General features: G+C 49.5%; 1 long non-coding RNA gene across 2 annotated transcripts in view; it reads left to right on the forward strand.

Moving 5' to 3' along the window:
* Positions 1-16,348: 16,348 nt before the first annotated feature.
* The window catches only part of LOC135920054 (uncharacterized), a 50,021-nt gene continuing 41,697 nt past the window's right edge, over positions 16,349-24,672 (forward strand). For both annotated transcript variants that reach the window (XR_010570147.2, XR_011509785.1), the window contains exon 1: positions 16,349-16,771. This is a non-coding gene — a long non-coding RNA (uncharacterized lncRNA). The remainder of the gene's footprint in view (positions 16,772-24,672) is intronic.

The following is a 24,672-nucleotide window of genomic DNA, read 5'->3' on the forward strand; positions in this document are numbered from 1 at the left end:
ATGTTATTTTTCTTTTTAGTACCCACGTATGAGGCAACCCCTATAGAGCTAATTGAAAAACAAGTTTCTTGTTGTTTCCATAAATAAATCCTCGGTAAGACAAGACAGCCGCCCCATGCACCCATCCTCCTCCCACTACGCCGCGAGGAAACGAGAAAAAAAAAGCGATAAAGGCGCAGTAACTTCGTGGCAGTGGTTTCTTTCTGTCTCTGTTTTCGGCTTCCTTCGCTGACGTAACACAAAGCTCGCGAGTTCCCGGGCAACAAGAGACACAGACGCATACGACGAGCCACCTCGCTGCCACCGCAAAAAGTTGTGTTATTTATCCTTCCTTCCGCCCTAGCTTTTTTAGCCTCCACTACATCTTATTTTCCTTTGTGTTTTCATCTCTTCTATTAGTCGCGAGCGCCAAAAAAAAAAAAAGACTGTTGGAACTATTTCTCTCAGTATTTTTTTATTTTCTTTTTGCCTTTGCTGTCGTCTGCGTGTCCCGGAAACTCTTTTCTTCCGGATACTGTTCTGAAAAGCGTAGCGACGCCTCACAAATGATCCTGTCAACGAAAGCTGGCCAGAAACATCAGAAGCGACTCAGACGTCGTCTTTACAGCTTCTGTTCCCAACCGAGAAGCTACTTTCGATCGTGCTGGCTTGCTGTAGTTTGTAACCCCCTCACTTATCTTTCTTTTTTCCTTGCCAGTGTTAGCGCCTGCTCCCCTGTTCTACTTCTGTATCTTTTTGCGAGATTCCTTCTTGAGTATGGGCCTCGCCATAGAGTCAGCGTCTGGGACGAGGAGAACATTTTAGACTTTTGAGCTTTGCACAACCGCCTGCTTCGCTCTGCACCTTTGTGCGTAGTTCGTGGACGGTTTCGTTGAATGTTTGCTTTGTTGACGCGTCCTTTTCTTTGGGTCTGAAAGGCACCATGCCTGATAGAAAGGCACGCAGTGGCTCTTGACTGCCCGGCATTTTTGATCGTACCGCACGCGAGCTTCTCGGAATGATTTCTGCACCGAGAACCGTGTGTTCGCTGTGTGTGACCAGGCGGATCTTGGCCAGCGATCAGCACGCGAACCGTTGTTGCCTCCGGTGACGGCTAGTTGTAGGCGCAGTGCGATACATAATTTATCCCTATCCTTGAGAGAACGAGATAAAATTTACTGTTTGCAATGTGCATAATGCTGTGTAGGTGCCTTCTGTGCAAGTTGTTTTGTATCCCGCTGCTGGGATAGTTTTTCGCAAAAAGATAAAAGACAATAGGCGTGAATGTGTGTAGACATAAGCTTCGAATGGCTGAGGTCTCGACAGAAGAGGAATTTTGTGAGCTTAAGTATTACCAATCTGTTGGAATAGAGGAAAGAAAAGAAAAGGAGAAAGAGTGTGTTTTCTTCGCATTAGTGCACGACAGTGTAAATCATGTACGAAGCCGATGTGACCGATTGCGATGATGCTACAATACATGCAGTTTTTTTAGAAATACATATCGCTGTTATTTGCATCAACGTGTGAAAACCATAATAAAAAAAAACGTTTTAGTAGATAAATTTCAAAATTTGGTGGCAACATGTCTGACCGGGAATATACATGCCGAAAAATGCGAAGCAGCTACCAAAATTAGACTCTTACTTAATGACGTTTCGGCTTCCACACGGGAGCCTTGTTAACAATCGGCTCCCGCACTTGGGCCGAAATGTCATCGAGTTTCTGTACTACTACTGTTTTGGTAGGCGCTTCACTTCGCGTTTTTCGACAGACCTTAAAGGGCCCCTGAAACGGTTCGGACAAATTTTGTAGGTGCGTAGGGTACAGCTTAAGTAGAACATTCGCACCACAATTTAAGTGAAGCGTTACGTATTAATGGAGCTGCAAGCGATTAGAAGTTACCCTCCTCCCTAGCTATGCTTTTCCTCCTCAACTCGCTCGCCGAGCGAGCGGCGCTAAGCTCCGCCTTCACTGGTTCAGCGTCACGATGCGACGTCACATCGCTCACTTCCGGTTGTTTAGGAGCACGCCCCCTCCCGCGCGAGACCTCTCCGCTAGCCGCTTGGCCGTCGACCGAGAGCTATCGAAGCAGCGTGCGTTGCGAGCATTCTGTCGTAGCGCCGAACGTGTCCGGTACTCCGCTAAAAACAGGCAAGCTGGTCATTTCGGCAAATGACTGGAGGCATAAACTCGAGCTGATGAAGGAACTTTAGCGTAGACGTACGTGAGCAGCCTGATCGGTCTGCACGGTCTAGACACTTGCTGGCGCAGCGCTTAACCAGTCAAACAAAGCGCTAATGTTGCTCTAACCAAGTGTAAAGCATTTTAAACATTTATAAATCAACGTGTTGATGATTACACTCCTGCGAAAAATACACACCAGCAGCAAAGAATACACTTCGTTGCTGCTACTGTGTATGGTTGAGCTCTGTGCCACCAGGTGGCTGCACCGTGCAGACCGTTCACATTTGCCCTTCTGCTCATCTCGTGGCTCATCCCGGCACAGTCAAGCGGCCAGACCCTGTCCCCCTGCGCTTGCGTTTGCCCTAATACTGGACTCGCGGTTTGCAGGTCGCTAGGTTTGCAGTCCACAAGGCAACAAAGTCGAATCATAGTGCTCGCGAAAAGACTGAGACCGACTCTGACCGCGGAGCTCTCGTCAAAATGGAGTACGTTGTAACACAAGCAGACGACACTTGCTGTGTGCCGGAAGTGCTGAAGTGTACTAAAAAACTATTCTTGTGTATTCTCTTTAAGTTATTTTCTTTTTACAAAAACAATGTAACTAACATTCCAACTATTACGAGCATCATTTGTTCACCATAAAGTTGGAAAAATTATCGACCACGCGCCCTGGTCAGCCAATCAGATAGCTCGCCCATGTGACGTAATATGGGTTATTTGCATCATATGGGTAGGGGCGGCTTAAAATTCCGCCGAGCAGTGCGCTGCGATCGGCAGCGATGGGTATTTTTAAAACCTTATAATAAATTACACGCTTTACGCAGAGCACTTAGATGCATCAATTAATGATCAGAAGAACCTACTCTAACGACTCAGTACGTTTGTAGAAAATCGCCAAAATCGTTTCAGGGTCCCTTTAAAAGAGAATGAGGACTATTTGTGACATTTGAACAACGCGCCTGCAACTTATGCCTGCCTCAAGGAACAGAGCAAATTTATAGATGAAGGAAAGAAACTTATCTGCACATGAGAGAGATGGAGTGAAATAAAATGACGGGAATGAGTTTAGCCAAAAAGGAAACATTCAGGTTAGCTATCTTGCACAAAAGAAAGGACATATGCGATATTGAAAAATAAAATAATAGAAGGAAACAAGAAGAAGAAGAAGAAAAAGAAGAAGCAGATGAAGAAGAAGAAAAAAAAAACAACAACAGCTAATCAATGTGTGCCCACATCCAAGCAAACAGGCAAACAATAGTAGTCTGTCAATCCGTTCCAAAGCCTGTTAGAATAGATCATTCAACGCCTTAAATGTAAGTGTCTGTCGGAATAATGAGCTTAAAATTCCACCGCAGGGTTGTCTAAGATATCGAGAGCCAGTCAAGCGCGCTATCCTCCCCGATAAAACATGTAAGGCAGTAAATATGAAATACGAATCTCTCGTCACAGTCGCGCACTTTACAAGCAGAGTTGTGAACTATTACAATGAAAACATTATATGCACTAGTCTCTTCTACGCCTGGCCACAAACGATACAGGATAGTTGTCATACCGCCGCAACTCTGGTGGAAAGGCGAAGACGCGTATGTAATCTAAGAACCGTGAAGCCCTTTGCCTCGCGTTTGCGATTCACCTCAAGAGAGCGAGAGAGAGCACAAATAGTACTGGAAAGAATTACAGAGAAGCCCCTTCCAATTGGCCTCCCTCTCTCTCTTTTTACCCTTTTCGATTTGAGAAATAAATACTCAGAAGATGCGAGTCTATACCATTCGTGACAGAAGATTTAAAGGTGCCCTGGGAGGACACACGTTCTTGTTTGGCTTCTGTGCGCAAATGCATGAGTGGTGGTCGTGAAAAACTTTTATTGATGAGAAGGCCAAAAGTAAAAACAAATTAAAAAATTAAAAAGCAGCGTTGTGGGCGGCCTTCAGGCTGCCGGTTGTGGCGTCCAGGCCATGCTTAGTCGCGACGTCCTCCGCCCAGTTCGCAAGCCGGAGTTGGATATCCGCATCGGTGCTGGACAAAGCAGCCTCCCACTGCTGCGGATTGCTTAGGCGCCAAGAGGCAGGGGGCAAGTGTGCCGGGCAGGAGAATAGGACGTGATTGTAATCGGCGCGGGAGCCGTCACATAAGCGGCAAGCCGGCGAGTGCGTCCCGGGGTGGAAGAGGGCAAGACGTGCGGGAGTAAGATAGGTATGGGCCTGAAGGTGGCGCCATAAGTGTTGGTGGCGTTGGGAAAGGGATTGGTGCGGAGGGGGGAAGGTGAGACGAGAGAGGCGATAGTGCTGCGTGATATCGCGGTACGTGAGGAGCGCGTCGCGCGTATCCATTCCCGGCGCGGGCGGGCTTGCTCGGTCAGTCGAATCTCGAGCGATGGAATTGGCCGTCTCGTTACTAGGATGGGCCGCGTGAGCGGACACCCAGATTGTTTGAATGGGGCGAGAGGGAACGGTATCGGAACGCAAGATTCCGATGGCCGGGTGTGCCACCCGTCCAACCGCGTAGTTGTAGACCGCAGCTTTGGAGTCGCTGAAGATGTACTTCGCGGAGGTTTGCGTGATGGCAAGGGCAATAGCTGCCTCCTCGGCCTCGACAGAGGTAGAAGTGTAGACTGAGGCAGTAAGAGTGGGTCGGAGAGAATTGTCAGTGACGGCAAGGGCATGTGCTGGGTAGCGGCGGTACGGGGCAGCATCTACGTGAGCCACGGCGGCCTGCCGTTCGTACTGACGCCAGAGCGCGGAGGCTCGCGCTGCTCTACGGGAGGGGTGGTGTTCGGGATGCATATATTTAGGGAGGGGATTAACGGTTATGAGGGGGAAGACATGGGAAGGGATGGGCAGTGATGTGGGAAGAGGAATAAGAGGGGAGAGATTAAGGGTGGAGAGAAGTGCGCGACCCGAGCGGGTGCGGGAGAGACGGAGGAGCTGGGCCGTGCGATGGGCCTCCGTCAGCTCCGTCAGGGAGTTGTGGACGCCCATCGACAGTAACCGAGCCGTCGACGTAGATGTGGGAAGGGACAGGGCTGACTTATATGCGTGGCGAATGAGGCTGTTGACTTTGTCTTCCTCGGTACGAGAAAGGTAGAGATACGGAAGAGAATAAATGAAGCGGCTGAGAACAAAGGCCTGGGCCAGGTGGCGGAGGTCGTGTTCGCACATGCCATGGTGGCGGTTTGGAATGCGGCGTATGAGGCGGACAGTGTGGTGTACAGTGTTTGTGAGTCGAGTGATGAGGGTGGTGTGCTTGCCATTGGACTGAAGAAAGAGTCCGAGGATGCGGAGGGTAGACACGAGAGGAATGGGTGTGCCGTCAGGGTAGACGGTGAGTGGAGAAGGCGATAGGGGGGCCATCCGCCCAGGCCGAAGGAGCAAAAGCTCCGATTTGGCCGGGGAGCAGCTCAACCCGATGGCCCCGGCGTGAGCTGCTACCGCGTCCACACCTGCCTGTAGAGTGGTCTCCATGTCGCCAAGATTGCCGGTGGTCACCCAGAGGGTGATGTCATCAGCGTAGAAAGCATGAGACAGAGCTGGGATAGCTCGTAAAGCACGTGCCAGCGGGAAGAGGGTGATGTTGAACAGAAGAGGGGACAAGACAGAGCCTTGGGGGGTACCCTTGTTGCCAAGGGAGAAGGAAGGAGAAGAAAGTGGGCCGTATGCGATTTCGGCTATGCGGTGGGCGAGGAACGCAGTGACGTAAGCATGGACACGGGGTCCGACATGGAGGGAGGAGAGAGCGTCCAGGATGGCGGTGTGGTGTACATTGCCGAATGCTTTAGTAAGGTCCAGCGCCAGGATAGCTCGAGTGCGTTTGTGGTGGGAGGGGTGTAGGACATCCTCGGAAAGTTGGAGCATGACATCCTGGGTGGACAGCTGGGGACGAAAACCGAACATAGAGTCCGGATAAAGGTCATGATCATTCAGATAGGTCTGGAGGTGGGCCAGGATGACAGGCTCGAACAGCTTGCCGAGACAGGAGGTGAGAGAGATGGGGCGGAGGTTTTCGAGGGCAATAGGTTTGCCGGGTTTGGGGATGAATGAGACACGTGCATGGGTCCAGGAGGATGGAAAAGTGCCAGCCTGCTAATGTGTACTGAGGAGATCAGTAAGGGCTTCGAGGGAGGGGGTGTCTAGGTTGCGGAGTACCTTGTTGGTGATGCGGTCTGCCCCCGGGGCTGAGGTGGTGCGGAGTGTGAGTAGCGCCGCACGAACCTCGCCCACGGAGATGTCTGCCTCAAGGTCAGGGTTTGGGGAGCCGCAGTAGGTGGGAAGCGGAGTAGGTAGGTCGGTGCAGAGGTAGTGGTCCCGGAGGGCCACCAGGAAGTCAGTATCAGTGAGTGGGAAGGAATGAAGGAGATGGGAGATATCCTTGCACTGGGAAGCGTTAGTGTGTGTAGGGTCTAGCAGCACCCTGAGAAGCGACCACGTGTCGCGGAGGCCCAGGTTGCCTGCCATGCGGTCGCAGGTCTGGCCCCACCGTTGTCTAACGAGAGAGGCGCAGTGCTCCTCCATGTCCAACGCGAGTCGGGCCAAACGGAGGCGCAGGCGGCGATTGTATTTCTGAGTCTGCCACCGGCGGTGGACAGCGTGATAGGCCTCCCAAAGGTGCAGCAGACGGCTATCTGCCGTAGTGGAGTGTGGTGCTGTAGGGAGCGTGGAGGTGGCAGTGTGGACGTCCGCCAAAAGGGTCTCGTTCAAGGCAGAGAGATCGGTGATAGGAGCAGAGGAGGAAGTAGAGAGACGAGTGGAGCGAAAGCGGTCCCAGTCGACTATCTGGGTGAGACGAGTAGAGGCGCGAGCAAGGGAGGGGAGTGGGAAAGTAGTACAGAGGACGTAGTGATCGCTACCGAGGAAGACCCTTGTATTAGTCCAGGTCGGATTGGCGACATTTTTGGCGAGGGTAAGGTCCGGATTGGTGTCTCGTTGAACACTAGATCCGATCCTGGTGGGGCAAGCGAAGTCATTAAGGACCGAAAGGCACTTGTTGTGGATGAAAGTCCAGAGGGAGTGGCCTTTGCGAGTGTTCTGGGGGTAGCCCCAGCTGGTATGTGGGGCATTGAAGTCGCCAAGAACAACCAGGGCATTGCGGCCAGCGCAGGAGAGCGCTCGGCGGAGGACGAGGAGGAGAGGAGCTGAAGGGGCTTTGGGAGGGCTGTACACATTGAGAACAAAGAGACTTGTCTCAGTGCGACGGCGAGGAAGGATTTCAAGGAGGAGATGGGCACAGTCCGAAACGTCCAACTGGTGCTGCACGGCAGCAAGGTTGCGCTGCACCAGTGTGGCAACGTTTGAGCGGACCTCAGAAGAAGGATGGAAGGAGGTGTAGTCGCGCAGTTTCACGGGGGTTAGGGGTTCCTGGAGTGCTAGGACGGAGGGGAGAGTGTCGGGAGGGATGTTCTGGAGGTGGAGCTGCAGGGTGTTCCGCTTGCCGCGGAACCCCCGAGAGTTCCACTGCCAGAAATTAAGGCGCGTGGGGTGTCTGGCCATTATGGATGGTGGAGTCCCCCGACAGAGTTGGGGTAGGTGCCGGGGTGAGGGCGGCAGGGAGCGACAGGTGTGCGACGGTGGCCTCAGTCGCGCTTTGGCGGGTCTCTAAGGCCGCGACCCTGGTGTCTAGGGCGGTAAGGTGGGTTTCGATGGCGGCCACACGGGTGTCGATACTGGCGACGCGCTCCTCAAGTCGCGCAAAGCGGGCCATGACGCGCTTCTCAAACGCCTCCAAGAAGGAGGTTGTCTGGCGAATCACGTCACGCTCGGGCGTGACGGGGTCGGAGGAAGGTGATCGGTGTTTGAGCGGGGGACTGCGGTTGGGAGAGGCGGCGCGCGATGATGCAGCAGAGGATGCCGTATTCATCGGCTGCTCAGCTAGCGACGGCGGCTGTGGAGGTGCGGGAGCTGGGGAGGTAGGAGGAGGAGCGGGGGAGGACAGACGCACTAGCGCGGCCTGCAGCTGGCGGGACAGCTCCTGAATTTGGAGCTGCTGGGCAGCGATAGTGGCCTCGAGGGCCGCGGTTTGGGGGTCCGACGTGCGAGGCTGCGGTTTCCAGCTTACCGGTGATGTGGTGGTGGTGGCGAGGGCGGTGGACGCCTCGGACCTAGGCAGAGGCGGGAAGGAGACGGAGCGGCGGCGGCTGGCAGACGTGGCACCACGGGAGACAGAGTGGCGGCGGGGATGGGAAGGCCGGGAGGTGTTGAGGATGGGCGCGGTGGGTGGCGCTGGTGTAGGAGGCTGGTGCTTGGATGTGGCCGGGGGCGATGACGGGCCGTTCCGCTCGAACCGGAGCCCGCACGAGCGCGAGCCCGTGACGTGGGCTCCCTTGCACAGGATGCAGCAGGGGACGCAGGCCGGGGGCTCGACTGGCTTGTGGGTCTGGCCGCAGCGGTGACAGAGGGCGGACTTGGGCTTGGTGCATACATCCACTCGGTGGCCAGGAGCCCAGCAGTTCGTGCAGGCCTCGGCTCTCGGGCGGAACGGGTGGCAGCGGTAGACCCCGCAGTTGAAGACGACGGTGGAGGGAAGAGTAGAAGTGCCGACGAAGGTGATGAGGATGGATTGGGAGCGCCCCATCTGGCATGCGTCAGCGATGGCGTAGCGGGTGTTAACGTTCATTGACTGGAGGTCTTGGACGATCTCGTCCTGGGTTTGGGAGTCCACTGCGTTGTGTATGATGCCGCGGAGGGCGTTGTCGGGTGCGGCCGTGTAGGCACGCAGGGGGTAAGATATGGCACCCAGGCGGAGTTCCGAGACTCGGAGGTAGAGGCGAGCGCGCGGCTCGGATGGGGTGCTGACAGTAAGGGAGTTTTCGTACGGATTTATCCGTACACGGTCGGCGGTGCGTGCGCTGGCGTAGTCGATGGTCGCACGAGTGCAAAGGATTTGGAGCAGGGCTCCGTTAGTGGTTGTGCGGAGGTCAAGCCCTCCTCCCGGTCTGTAGACGATCTTGAAGTCCTCCGCTGGGAGGCGAGGTAGGGGAGCGTGACGACGGAGAGTGGTAGCGCAGGCAGTCTTGAATGGTGGCGAGGCAGGCGGTGGCGAGACGACGGGCTGTTGAGCAGCGGCTGCACGGTGTGCTTTCATGGCACGGACCCAGCGTGAGTCAGCTTCAAGCTCGGCAGGGTTGATGGAGGTGTCTGCGACTTGATATTCCATGTCGGCGTGTGAGCTGTATCGACGTAGGCGGCGAAATCGGGCGGCGTCGACAACAGGCGTTGCGCGGAACGCAGCTCCCGCGTAGGGAGAGTTCGCTTCAAAAAGGCGGTCGGTGGGAAACGGCGAGAAGCCCGCTTGCCATATCCAAATGCATGTGCGCTGCAAGCTAAACTGACAGATATGTTGTTTTGTGGCGGTTAAAGCAAAAATACCCTTTCTGTTCTCCGGTCCTCCTTCGGCTTGCTTCAAGCTTCATCGCGACAATCGCACTCTTCTGTCACGTGTACATCTCTGCAGAGGAAAGCCCGGAGTAGCCATTACCCACTGGTCAGGACGCAGCGTTGCAGTACGTGAGTCTCGGGCAATCACCGGCCGAATAGAAAAGCATTGAGGTTGCGCCGGCCATCACCAAGAACAGCGTTGGTTTTCTTCCCTGAAACTATAAGGCGAGGAAATGACGGGTCATCGCAGGAATGGGCAGAAAGTGACTCGAGATGCTTGCGCGGGGACTCTCAGGAGTGCATATCGTGGTTCTTCGGAGAAGCTCATAAAAACAAGATAAATAAATAAATCAAACCAAAAGGATACGTTTGTGTCGGTCATCGGATGAACCACTTTGGCGATCTTAGTGGTTTGAGCAAAGCTGGTCTACCAGCTATTGCAACAAACATGCAAGAGGCACACATGCGGCGATATGGACACCGAGCCTCGGCGTCATTATCCCATTCAAGGCCAGGAAAACCAGGGGCAAAGAGAAATGGCGTTTTCTAAGTTTGGCACCTATGTATGGATGAACTTACATTCTATCGCTTGCGAGCTCTGGAAGGCTCAACAAACGCAGAAAAAAGCGCATATCCCATACACAATGTTTTTTTTTATTATACCAACAAAAAGGGGCATGATCGAGAGAAAAAAAAAAGTTGTAGGTCAGAACTTATAATACATCATCACACTCAAACCAGATGGGGTAACGTCTTCGAATTGTCCCTTTCTCGACATGATGTCGAAGTCGAATGACTGTGCGAACGGCCAGGTAATTTGGTTAAGTGTGTTAGCACAGGTCTATGATGATGTATGGCGTTTTATAGTGAAAAGAGCCAAGTATGGCCTAAGAGCGCCAAGCGCAGGCGTGTAAAGAAACACATAGGGACACATAATTCTCGGGAATAGCCGTGGGTGCATAAGATTCGCACCGTACGTCGGGTAGTCGGGACCTTGATTTTCAAAGACTATCGACGTACACTTACATATACTTCACGCTAGACATTGGTAGATGCTATAGTGCTTGCTTAAAGGCGTGCATTTGTGTGTTTCGCGCTGTTTCGAAAACATGAACGCTTATGAATTTGAAACTCGATTTATCTGATAGCCTAGGTGCGCGATGTGTTTTAAGTGTATATCTCTTTCCCCTTGCAATCTTTTTGTATAAACCAATGACGTGAATATGTGCAAGAACTATGAAATGTATACCGCAGAAGGTCGAATTGTAATTTGGAGAGCAGCATGAGATCAATGAAATTCGTATCACTGACCTTTCTGCATTTCCACCTCTTCCTTTGTCGCGGTCTTTCTCTCTCCAAGAAGAGAAGTTTCAAGAAAGCACTGGCTTTCATTTGTAACCATTATATTGCGCGAAGTGCTCACAATTATTGCAATTTAGGGTGTGCACAAACGCGTGCATCCGGTAGGTTCAGAGAGACTCATTTTCTTTGTTATCTCTAGCAGCATTCAGTTGAGGACGACATTGTTAATTTCTCAACTAACAAAGCTGTTTGTTCTTTTGTACCGAAACTACGCCAAAAAAAAAACGCAATCGCTATTATTCACTACGCATGAATTGTTCTCAAATTTCGTCTGAATGGTTCGAAAAGGAGAGCGAATGCAGCTACAGAAAGGTGAAGACGGCACATGCCAGTATTGCTCATGCAGCTAGCTCGATTGCCTAGTAAATGATTGCAGTGTTTCAGCAAATGCTTTTCCTGCGTTATTTAACCATTTATGCAAGAAAAGGGAATACCATCTGCCTGCCACAGCAATTAGACCGCAGAAGTGTTCGAATTTAACTCAAGGGCTGCTGGCTGTAGCACCTCACAGATTTCGCGACAGATGGCGGTTGTAGTTTTAAATTCGGGGTGCTCCGGTGGAGGCGGCGTTTCGGGGGCGCGAGGTTTCAATGTCGTCGTTGCAGTCCAGATTGCGCATCTATTTCACAAGGACAGCAGGGCTGCGATTTGGCAGCGATGTCTTCTGCTCAATTCTATGCCCCTTTTATCTCCCACCGCTCGCAGCATGGTAGGCTGATCTTATTTATAACGTCGGTGGAGCGTTTCTCTGATTGCTAACGAAGCGCGAAAAACGCGAGGAGTAGCAGATGCTTGATGTGGGTGAGTTGGTTTTGCATACTTGAAGGAAAGAGCGCTACGAAGACGCGGACTAAAAGAGGAACGTGTACGAAGGACAAGGCGCTTGTCCGTTGACAAGGAGTAGCATCAGAAAAAGCACCACTACAATATCGCAGCACACTAATACCATCATTACTGAGAATTCGGCATATCCGCATATGTGCGTCTTTTGGTTCTTCTCTGGAAGTCCATCTAGTCCCCTAATTCCAGCCTCGGTGCCAAACTTGCAGCGCTTTAGCTTACGCGATTGCTGCTTGCTCATCTCGTCTACGTCCTAGACAATACTTCAACGTGCGAGCTGTGAACTCCATCGTGTCTAGAGAACCTTTCTTTTTCTGGTAGTTTCGCGAGTCCGCGTAATACTGGAATAATTTAAGAGTAGACATTTCAATTTAGCCAGCCCTACAAAGGAATGAAGGTTGGAGTAACTTAATGATAACGAGGCTAACCTCGACGAAGTCTGGTATAATTCCTTCTAGAGAAGCCTCTGAGTACTGCAGCGAACATTTTACCGTGTATCCCAGCTAACGTTAGTCAAGCTGTTCAACGAAAAAAAAATATGTTACCAAAACACGATGCAAAGTCTGCATATATGACCTACGGTGCTTGGTCGTCAGACGTCTGACAACGGAACACCGTAGGTCTTATAATTGGACTTTGCACTGTGTTCTTCAAATAATATATTTTTTTTCACTGAAGAGCCTGGCTAATGTTAGCGGGAACGCCATAAGTAGTTTTATCGCCGAAGCTGATCTATTGCTTGTGACAACCTGAAAATGAAGCTGAAAATTCAACGCTTTCCAACTTAGAGAGAATTGTTAGATGTGTCAGCCAATTACACTAGCTCACTACAACCACGTCACGGCAAGGTAGAAATTATTTCATTTCAGGTGACTCTCGGCAACTGCGTTTTGTAGCATGGAGGAGCACAAAACAGGTGAATTTTGTTGGTGGAGCTTACACTGGAATATTAGGTGGTCACAGAGTAAAAAAGGCTAGCTTTGTTCAAGTATTCCGTCGATCTACAACGGAAAGCTTCACTTTCCACGACTGCATTTCGTGTTCCTGCATCCCAACCGCTCCCCGCCATGTTTGGTGTGGTCCATCCAAGCTCAGTTTCGCGCTTCAAAGGCTTAGTGCGAGAAAGGGATTATAAGGTGGTAAAAAGTGAAGACGCATTAGGCAATGCCAAAATGCGCAGATCTCATGTGAGCGTTATGTTGCAACTGCTGTTTGCTACCACTGCTACGCTCTAGTCGGAGCTCCCCTTGAGACGCTTCGCACATGTGCATCCAAAACAGGATAAAAGAGTGCGCGAAGAACCACGGACAGTCATTTCAACTCCCACGAGCGCGGAAGCAGCTGAATGGTAGAACAAGTAGAAGAATAACGGCACGAGTGATCAAATAACGTAGTGGATCGCAGATGGGCTTGACATTCCTGGTTTTCTCTAATGAACGAGATGAAAGCAAACCGAGCAGCTGGATTTGTGTTTGTCACAATCACATGAAGCCAACAGATATTGAAGCCAAGCTACAACATAGGGAACTTATAGGTACTTTTTAATTGAAGTGTAGAAACGATGAGCTGAAGGGAAATCAAAGTGGATGAAAACACAACTTACCACTGGTAGGACAATTTCCGCATTGCGCCTGATTTGACCGATGGCGTCACCTTGCGCTATGTAACACCATTGGTGAAAAGGATGTCCCACATCCGCTCCTATGCTCCTACATAGTAGGCCCCTAATACTCCCTGGATTAGATCTTATAGACATGCATAGATACCCAACAAAATAGACGAGGGAATAGCCGTCGCAGTAGCATAATTGATAGGGCAACGCACGCGTAATGCGGAGGTTGTGGGTTTGGCTTTCATCGGCGGTAGGTTGTCTTCTTTATGGACATTTTCATCGTCAATTTGTCATTCCATTTCTGCACTTGAATTAAAACAACAAATAACTTCTTTTATGCTTCTCTTGGCTTCGTTAAATGTTGGCTTCATAGGGACATTTTCTTCAAGTGTTATGGCTCTATATACAGGCTGTGACACATGTCTCTTTTACATATCTCTGCCTCTAAAGAGTGTTAGTACCTCTGCGACTACGAGTGCTGACACATTTGAAACCTTGTTTGAAATGCCTTGTTTAGAATGAACTGCGGTTCATTGATTACAAACATCAATGCACCGCAATTGAATGACACATACGTGACTTCGAAAGTTAACCCTCCATATGGCTCGGGGAATAAAATAAAGGAGAAGAAAATAGCACTATTCATTTACACCATATCTCGTGGGCCATAGTTATAGGTGGTCTTATTTCCATTTATTATTCCGGAATGCTGTATCAGGCAATATACTAGGTGCCACGCGTGTATAGCCAATCAACTCCTGTGCTCGCAAGTTCACCTTGTTACCAGGGTCCGCCGGTTTTCACTTCCGCCAGGCTCGTTACCATCAAGTTTGAACAGAGCGACGCACTTTGAAGTCGGCGCGATCGAGCGCGTTCCCAACTCCATCACCTTCTGCCTGCGCCTCCGGGTGTTCGGGGGAGGCAGCTCATCAGCTGCGGCCGAAGGGCGTGGGGCACTAATTGCGACGCTAGCTTAGCGGATGCCGCACACAGAGCCCCTTGAGCGTGCGCTAGCATCTCACGCACCTTCCCGCTCTTTCTGCTGCTGACACACCACGCTGGAAAACAGAGGACAGCGTGCGAGGCTCGTCAGTGCGCTTGCTTTGATGACCGGTCCCAAGTTGGCAGACAGAGGTGCTTCTGCACGCCGGCCAATCGCTCGTTGTGTCGTGTGGCAAGCGAATTCATGCCTCGTTGGTTTCCTTAGGGAAGGCCTCTCTTGTGTGGGTCCAACGCAGTGTTTTAGACACGGAGAGAGCGGAACTAATCATACTACGTCGAAAAAAAAGGGCTAGTGGCATGACAGGGAGATAGAATGATAGAGAGAGAGAAAGGGTGTATAGAAAGGTAGGGACGTTAACAAGTAGTAGTTTTGGTTGCCTACTGTGCGCAAGGGCCTATTTTCCTTGCGCACAATAGGGAACCAAAACTCATCCTCGTACCCCCTTTATACGAGGATGAGAGAAAGAGATAGAGAGAGAGAAAGCAAGGACAGGAAAGGCAGGGAGGTCACCCAGAGGAGCATCCGGTTTGCTACCCTACACTGGGGGTGGGGGAAGGGGGAATAGAAAGAGGAAAAACAGAGAGAGAGTGAGCACTGAGTGCATGTGGGCGGGACACTATGCACCGGGACACTATAAACGGCCTCTTAAACCGGTGCACTTCAAGTATTGCACTAATGCGCGATTCGCTTTTCGTGCCAGTGACGGGTGTGTCCACGGTCCGAGTATCTTTGACTCGGTGAACGGTCTTAAGTCCAGTCGGTGTAATGTTTCCCGCAGAGAGAGGCGTTGTACATCGTAGCGGGGGCAGGTACACAATAGGTGTTCGATGGTCTCCTCGCACCCACAGGAATCGCACATCGGGCTCTCAGCCATTCCCAAACGATAGGAGTATGCGTTCGTGAACGTCACTCCCAGCCACAAGCGGTACAGCAAGGTTGCTTCGCCGCGGGAAAGGCTAGATGGCAGTTGTAGCCGTAGCGTGGGGTCCAGTTTACGTAATCTGCAATTGAAGCCACTTGAAATCCAGAGATCTTCGGACTTCGTGCGCGCCAGTTGGCGAAGTCCTCTGGCAGCGTCCGACCTCGCCATAGGTGTTGGACGCGTCTTGGTATCTTCGTGGGCACACCGGGCAGCCTTGTCAGCTAGGTTGTTGCCGACGATGAGACAGTGAGCAGGAATCTATTGAAATATGATATTGTGCCCTCTTTCCAGAGCATGGTGGTGCACTTCCCTGTTGTCAGATGTCATCTGCTCGTAAGTTATGTGACGTAATGCAGACTTGATGCTGTGCAGGGCTGCCTTAGAGTCACAAAATACGACCCATTTCTCTGTTGACTCTTCGGTGACGTACGTCATAGCGGCATGGAGAGCTGCAAGTTCTACCGATATAGATGTAGTCGTGTGCGACAATTTGAATTTAACTGTAATCTTGGCATGAACGACGAACGCGGCAGTTGAGCTGGTACGTGAGGTCGAACCATCGGTATATATATGTATGCGGTCATGATACGTCTGGTGCAGTATTAGGAGCGTAAGTTGCTTCAGAGTCAGCGATGGATGATTTGACTTTTTTGCAATTCCAGGAATAGCAAAATTCACTTGAGGCTGTCGTATACATCACAGGGGAGATGAAGGCTTCGTCACCGGTGTAAAATATGACGGTACGCACTCTTGATGAGCATTAATCACTCTTGAAAAGGTCGCTTAGGTCTCTCAGCTGGTAGGCAGGCCAAATGATGGTCAGGGATCCTTGACAGATGGCGAATGTACGCTTTGAGAGAGTCGACAGCTACGTGTGTCTGGATCATATGGTCCCCAGGGATAGCAATTGTTGCTGCTGTTGACGTGCACCGAGGCAGCCCTAAGCACGTGCGTAGGGCTTGACCTTGTATGCTCTCTGTCAGGAGTGACAAGCGTAAAGAAAGAAAGAAGACGAGGAAGAAGGAGTGAAGCGAGCGCGTGGAGCCGCCAACTTGGAGAAGGGGCGCGCGCACGGAAGGACGTGGCGGCCAGGGCGCAGCGTTACAGGAGAAGACGGCCGGAGATCGCCTCTCTGGGTCCTGCCCCAGTTTCTAGGCGACGCATCGACGTCCCGCCCGAGTACCAGGCTCGGCGAGCAGATGTCCGGCGTCCCCGGAACTACCGCTGGCCCGGACCTACCTGCCAGGACACGTCAGCGTTTGTGCCGCTGAACGTAGACGCGCGGAGGCTGGCTACAGCCAGTCACCGTCCCATCCAGAGAACTACGCTGGGCCGGCGCGCACCGGGAGCGCCAGCCGGCACGAGCCCCGCTCTGCGACCGTGCCTTCGTCACGTCGGCCGGGGCATCGGTGACGCCGGACACTAACAACGACTGACGACGACCAGATCGCATCGACGGACCACAGACCGGGGGACGCCGATACCCGCGTCGAACAGAACCGGTACTGTGAGCACTACTACTACAGCGAATAGACTATCGCCGCACAGACGTTTGTAAACGCGGTAGTGTGAGCGGAAAGCTTAGTAAGGGAGGACGCATGCCGTGTGCAATAAGTAGAATGTTACCGTGTTTTCCTGTTCTTAAAAGTCCATATTGAATGAATGTTGTGTGTGCTGCGCCATGCGTTCGTGTGTTCCTTCCGCCCGCTGAAGCAAGCGTACCAGGCGTTAACTTATGCCTGACACTCTCCAAAGCGCGAAAGTTCGTCTTGCATGCATTTGACAACACTGGTAGACTGTAACGTAGGAGTCCGAGAAACAGTACCCTGTAGCGCTGCACCACAGAAAGGAATGGTGTACCCCAGTTTCACCGGCAGAGAAATTTAAACACCTGAGCAATGGTAACTAATTTCTTCTTTAGGTAGACGCAGTGAGGGCTTCACGAGAGGTTGCGATCAATGTTTACACCCAGAAAGCGATGTGTCTTAGCATAGGATACGAGGATGAAATATATAGAGAGCGTCAGGGAAGATAAAAAAAAAGAGAGAGAGAAGCAAAAAACTAAGTAAACCACCCATACTACACAGTGGTAGCAGGCGGTGTTCTTAAAGTCTATTATGTCGAACATGTATCATGTGGCACGCCCAAGCCTAAGCGCCAAGCATGCAGTCCATCAAAGAAGTTTCAGTCAAAAGCGAGCGAAACACTGCACCGGCGTACAAAAGTGCTAACGCGGCATCACGCAGAATGGAGGAGGCGTTCTGCGGTGACGCCAAGTTGTACGAACAATGCTTGTTGGCACACAGGTAAATGACAGTTTTCGATTTTAAAAATGAAAATTAATATCTGTAGTTTTATGTGCCGGAATCACGATATGATTATGAAGCACGCCGTAGTGCAGGACGCACGAATAATTTCGACCACATGTGATTCTTAGACGAGCACCCAATTCACTGTACATGGGCGTTTTCGCACTTCTCTCCAAACGAAATGCGGGCGCCGAGGCCAAATTTCGATGGGGGCATTTCGACCTTGTGCATGGCAGCGCAACGCTAAGGCCATAAGCAACTACAGCGGGTTTTTTCAATTTTAACTGAAGGTCACTTGTCAGTGCAGTTGAAGTGCAGTACCGGATCATCCACACTTTCTGTTCCGCTTGTAGAATATATGTAACTTCGTCCTGCTTTTCCGATAGCTGCACAATATACTAATGCGTGAGTGCGCCAGAATTTTTCGTCGATGTAAATGACAGGTTCTCGATGCGCCATTTCCTGCGCGGCATAGGTTCTATGTTCCTTAATATTGGGTAGACCCTGTGCGTTCGTTGCACTCTCAAAAGTAAAATTTCCCCGTAAGCATGTAATAAAACGGGAAGAGGCAGTGAGAGAAAGGCAACTAACGCCATTTTTTTCTACGTTCGTGAAAATGCACATATGTTCGGGTAGTGAGCGAAGTGAAATTAACGATTCTATAAGCAGATACTTGATGCGCCAGCCAGATTGATTGAAATGTTTAACGTCTTAAATAGACACAAGGGATTTGAAAGGCTCCGCAGTGGATGGATCGGGAATAATTTTGACCACCAGGTACTCTTTCACGTACTCCCCAAGGTCATTATATGAACTATATTGCATCTCTTGCTCGCCTAAAAGGGATACCCGTAATCTTGAACCGAACCGGTGACCCGCGCTAAGCATCAGTATGCAAGAGCCACTAAGCCACCGCAAAAGGTCGGCGCGATCTGCTGCCTGCTAGATGGCTTATACGCCTATCCTTTAACTCTTCCACAGCTTCGAGATGAGGCAGTGCTGTGTGCTCGACTTGTTGCGTGAACATTCGCACCGATATGCTTAGACGAAACTGTAAGCCTCAGACGTGTGCCCCTTGGGAGATGAAAGGGTCCGAAATTTGTTCACATTTCTTTAGCTGTAACTAAGCCTCGTAAGGATTCGGAGGTCAATCCCACCGTACGTAACCAGTTGTTAAGATCGGAGTCAGACATGAATTGGATGGTAGCTGTCCCATGACGTCGTCCAACTTATCCACGCTCAGGATGTTGTTGAAGGGAAGGACTGCTTCTCATCGAGAACGATGAATATCGGTTTATTTACTGTATCTACACAAGGACGTTCTGTGAAGATGGAATGGCAGCGAAAGCATTTTGCTTTTTGTTTGAGAGCTTTGACTGTCGTCAGCTTTCGCTGCCATTGCACCTTCACAGAGTGTAATATTTGCCATTTTTTATAAGGAAAAACATGCGTCTAAGCGGAACTCGGTCGAACTTTCACTTTATAAACCTAAAATAAAGATGGACGCGTGCAAAGAAACATTTTTCCTCTTCAATAATCTTAAAGGGTGCTTGTTAGGAAGCCCGGGGTGTTTTTGTTTCCTATACAGCCTCTTCCAATACCGTAAAGCGTGGAACGTATCGAGAGCCTTCGAGGAAGGGCGTGAGTGGCGCCGCAAATGCGTTTTCCTTGTTGGTCGTAACTGGGTACGACGACCAGGCGCCGATAACCGTACGCGAGCACTTTTGCGCACCTACTGCGCGTACTCTCTCAGGGCAGACTTGCATTAGTCCTGCTTATGCTCGATCCGCATCCTGTGTACCGATTAGTTCCGTGTTTGGGGCTACGTCTATCTACCTTATTGCGGTATGTTTGCTTTATGCGGACCGAAATAACAGTAGCTCCAACGATGCGTCTGTTCGCCGCGCTTATCGCAGAAGCATTTCTTCGTAAGCGCGCACAGCCTGTGTTGCGTAGAACAAGGCTAATCTTGTTAAGAGTGACTGCGCACAGCGCGCGCTAAAAGCGGAAGGTGCAGTTTAGGCGAGCTGTTCGCGACTTCACAGTGATTTGTTGTGAAGAAGCGAACGACCACGAGCGTACTAAACCATAGAGAAAGGACTACAACAAGAGCGGACACTCCCATAGAGCCCAGCGGCCGAATTGACCGCAGCGCACCAAGCAGTGGATGTTAAACCTGAAGCACACTTCCGGTTTCGGTTTTGTGCGCGCGCGTTTTGAATTCTAGCTGGTGCGCGTCACGCCAGCTCCGTTTTTTTTTTTGCTTTTGCATCAAATATTTATTTAAATATTTATTTTTTATATAATATTTATTTGCAAATTATTTTATTAAGTAAAATTGATTGCGAACGATCTTCACAAGCCTCCATAGAATATGTGCTACGCGCAATTTCATAAAGACGCAAGACACCTTGTGAAATGTGGAAAAATTAAAGTTTATTTTATTCTTTGTAAATGGTCGTCGCGGGCTTTTTGTGCATTCATCCAGCGTTGTGGCACCAGGTAAGCAGCAGTAGTTTCCGCAGGAAGCTTCACCAGACGACGTGAGCTGAAAAAATTACAACCGTTATTTTGGTATTAACATCTAAGAATAATGCCTGTAGAGGCGAAGCGTGCGAAAGTGGTGAGTGGGTGGCATTACAAACAAAAGCAGTTCGTATTTACACACACGGCGTAGAAAATACCCGACTCATCCCAAGCAATACCGTACATACCACAAACACATTCTAATTCCAAGAATTCCCCTCTTCCCAATACTTATTTCCTGCACTTTAATAGTACGAATGCGCGGGCAACGGCGCGTTTTGCGAACTTGGCTACAACCGACGCGATAGTACGCTACCAATACACAGAGGTGGCCACAACACAGGCTCTCAACCAGAGCATGCTGGACGCTCGCAGAATTCCTTCGACTCGCACTCAAGAAAAAATGCGGGGGTGCCATTCAGAAGACAGAATTTTCGAGTTACTAGTTCCTGGCGTTTGAGCTCCTTGGCTTATCACTTGTGCGTTCTGCAGGCGCAAGCAACGCACTCCTGTGTTATCACTCTTGACGATTGCTCGTCGCGTTTTCGACAAGCGTGGGTACCGAAAGAAGGCTTAAATTGTTGCGGGGATATAAAAATTGCGACAAATTTGTCGCAGTAAGATTCAGTACGCGCCAAACTGACTGTCACCACGGCCGAGCATGCTTTTCGCTGCCTCACAACAGGCGCGGCGAGCGGGCCTCATAACATAAAAGTATCGAATATAATTTTCAACGATGTTGGGCGTCAGAGAAAGAAAAGCGCCATGAACTTACCAGTGCATTAAAGCGCGAAACCGCGCACCACGGCCCAGCTGATTTTCGCTAACCGAGTCACAGCGCCAGGCGCACCCACTGCGCTCGATAGGTAGCCGAAAAAGTAACGAAATTAGTTTCAATAATGTTGGCAGTCAGAGAAAGCGGCAAAACTTGTCGCAGAAAAATTCTGTACACGCAAAACTGCGTCACAGCACCCTGTGCGACTAGCGTGCCCAAAAACTACCGAAATTAGTTAAAACAATATTTGGGCTTATAGGAAGCGTCGCAAACATCTCCCAGTACGATTCTTTAATTCAAATTATCTGCTCCACGACGGCCACGCTGTTTTTCGTTAACTGCGTCACAAGTCTAGCCTAGTTGCCGGGCAGTAAGCCTAATTGCTTGAAGTGCGTCGCAAACTGTCGAACAAAGTTTCTCACCTTGCCGTAGTCCAATAGTGCAGTGCTGCCATGTCGAAGCTCCGAATGAACGCAATAATTCGCCGGGAGGCCACCAAACCAGGCTAAATCCCAAAATAGAAAAACAGGCAGACGGGTGCCCGAACAGTCCAACGCTCAGATGCGCAGCCGGTCTCACGCGCTTCGGCGGTGTGTCTGACGAATGACGCAAACATCTGGCTCGTCATTCGCCGGTTCGCCTGTCGCTAGGCAACGGAAGTAAGCCGCGTAGTTTAATTTAACTTATACGCAGATATTTTTAATTTTTCCGGGAAAGAATAAAAAAGAATAAGACAATTTCTGTTAATCTCATTTCACATTCTTCTTTTTTTTCGATGCTCGCGACCCCAATTCGTCGATGTTAATACTATAGCGTGACGTGTTTCCTGTTTCCAATTTTCGCTGAGTGTCCGCTCTTGTTCAGTCCCTTTTTCTATGACTAAAGCTTGGAGTGTAGCTCTTATCGATGACGGGCAAGTTTAGTTTCAGTGAGTGCCCAAGAGAAGACAATGTAGCTGCACACAAAGCATGGTTCCTCAAGTTCTGATGTGGTGCACAGATCGCCATCACGCATTTTCTTGACTCTTTCCTGACCCTTAACAATGGGCTCATATTCAAATTGATCATTTGATTTCAAAAAGTACTAGCCGCTACCCATACGATACAAAAATGTTACCTTATGTGCTAGTTAGACAGACAAATTCAGCTTCACTTTGAGCGAGTGCACCGTTAGTGCGGTTGTAAAGAATTACTTTGTTCTGTCGCTTTAGAAAACGATGCCAAAACAAAGCAAACCGCCAAACAGCAGAGAATAGTATTTCCTGTTCTGATGAAACATGTAAACAATGTGCCAAATTGCTTGATTTTCTATGTCCTGTCCCCTCCCTATCTTCCATTTCTGTGTTGCTGTCACCTTCCTTCTGAAGAGTAGGCAGGCGTTGTACCCCTTCCCGTGGCAGTTGCCAGCCTGCTCCTCGCTTTCCCTTTCCTATTAATTGTGTATATGTTATAAAAAGAAATAATAATAAGGAAAGAGTTAGGCATGCACACATGATTTTTCTTACTCTGCCGTATCGCTGGCATTCTAGTCACCACTAACATTTCCATTATGTCTCAAGTGACGGAACACATCATCAACAAGGATACAGAATGTTTACTGCTCAGCACTTTAGCTTTAAAAAACTGAAAACCTTATGACTAGTGATACCTGCTGACAGGTAAGAATAACGTTTTTAGATATCTGATGAGGAGCAAAAATGTGCACTGTGATTTATAGATGACACTGCACCACTTCCCCCATTTTTTTTTTCATCTAAGACTGTGGGTGCTCGAACCCTGTAGGTGTTTCTGTGAGGAATGTCGCCCAATTTTTGCGGCAGCACATGATGGCAACACAAAGCGTTCGCCTGTTCGTAGCCGCCCCCACAGCCACCGTACAAATTGCCTGTACACTGTGTGCCGGTACCTTCTGTAAAGAAAAAAAACACAAAACTATTATTACACACTGTTACGTATTCGACGGCTAGACGCCGAGGGCGGCAGGACGACCGGCCCAGGGAACAAACGACCAACGCAGCGCCAGGAAGACAATGACTGTTTATTCGTTCGGCGACGCGCTTTTTGAGCGCTAAGCAGCCAATCAGGCAGTGGGAAAAGAAAAGACGATATCGTGGCAAGTGGGGCAATCTTATCTGGAGAATGCGATCAGCACCGCGAATATTACAACACTTGCACGGAAAGATTCAGTAAATTGAAGGCATTTCACTTGGTTGGATGGATTGATGCTGCGAGTAGCCTCTGTGCAAGAGGCTGCAGGCTATGGTCCCCAAGCATTTTTTATTGATATTATAAAAACAATTTTTTGTGGCCTCAGTTAAACTTGCATCTCATGTTAAATAACTGCCTACCAGGCACAGAAAGTAAACAAGCACAATTAAGTGTTGTAAATCTATTCGTCAGCCAGCAGGACTTTGGTGGCTTTACTTCACAAGCTTAGAAGGGGGTGCTCTCTCGCTACAATTTTTTTTCATCAAACTGTCCCATGTTCAATGCAATACATTTAAAATGTCTTTTTAAGCGGCTAGTTCCTTGCTCATATATTACTTTACATAATGTGCCACAACTTTAACATTAGGTAGCAGTCGACAGCCAGTGTACAAATCCAATGTGATATCAGTTTTTCATTGCTTGTATGTTTACTATAACATGACTGTTCTGCTCACAGGTCTATTAGGAGGTTCCTATTGGTGTCAGTGAATCCACCATGTTAACGATGTGTATAAATATTTTTTTTAAAAAACATGAGCTGCCTATTCTTCTACCCATCCGCTACATCTTGTTGCCACTTATTTTGCCACACTTTCAACCCAAAGATATTTTTTAGGCAAGAACCTTGACCTGTTTTGCTACGTTACTTTATGAATGAGCATACTCAACTGTTTATTTTTATTTTTGTTTTGTATATCTAGCATTCCTTCTAATTGCCATTTTTAAGAAGTAGCAGTCATTCTAGATCAATAGTCCTTGTAGATACATAGAGACTTATCTGCTGTATGGGATTCCTTCTTAGTTCTCAACCATCCTGAACTGCTTCTATCACTGCATGAATGAATAAAATCGTTTGGCAAACAGCTGTTTCAACATCTATTAGCTTTGCTATTATTGGGATATGTCATGCAGTATGTGCACATCAAGACGTTTAGCGGCAGAATGTTGCAATGGGAACGCTGGCTCATAAGAATAGAAAAATGATGCCTACAAACAAACCGACTAAGTATGGCTGAGCGAAACCCTGAAAATTCGAAAGGGTGTGATAGGCCGCTATGCCAATTTTAATAAAACAGTGTGCATGACCATTATAAATGAGACAATAGCTTTGATGCACAGCTGTTTGTTAACCAATGCTGAAATTAGGTGCACCAGAGAAGTAACTACCTGGGTGTAACAATTGTATGCAATATGAATTGCACTAAAAGCATAAGAAACATCTGGATTCACTTGGAAGATCAACTTTACAACAAGAAATTATAAACTTGTGTCCCCGATGGTACCTGCGGCCTCCTGGATGAGCATCAGCTTAATCAAACTATATTTATGCCAGGCACGTACCCAGAATTTTTTTTCGGGAGGGGGGCAACCCGCGAGATACCTTTTCTATGCAAAATCAGGGGCGGGCCTATTTTTACTGGTACAAGCACTAAAATTCCCCATCGCCTGCTATAAAGGGGCGTCGCAACCCACAAAACGAAAATGAAACAAAGTGTATCTGACAAGTACGCCTGTGGTATACACCTCTGATTTAATTGGCAAACAAGGAACCACATCACATTGACTCGCGCAGGAAAGAGGCACAA

The sequence above is a fragment of the Dermacentor albipictus genome, unplaced genomic scaffold, assembly GCF_038994185.2.
Source record: "Dermacentor albipictus isolate Rhodes 1998 colony unplaced genomic scaffold, USDA_Dalb.pri_finalv2 scaffold_20, whole genome shotgun sequence".
Taxonomy (NCBI): Eukaryota; Metazoa; Arthropoda; class Arachnida; order Ixodida; family Ixodidae; genus Dermacentor; species Dermacentor albipictus.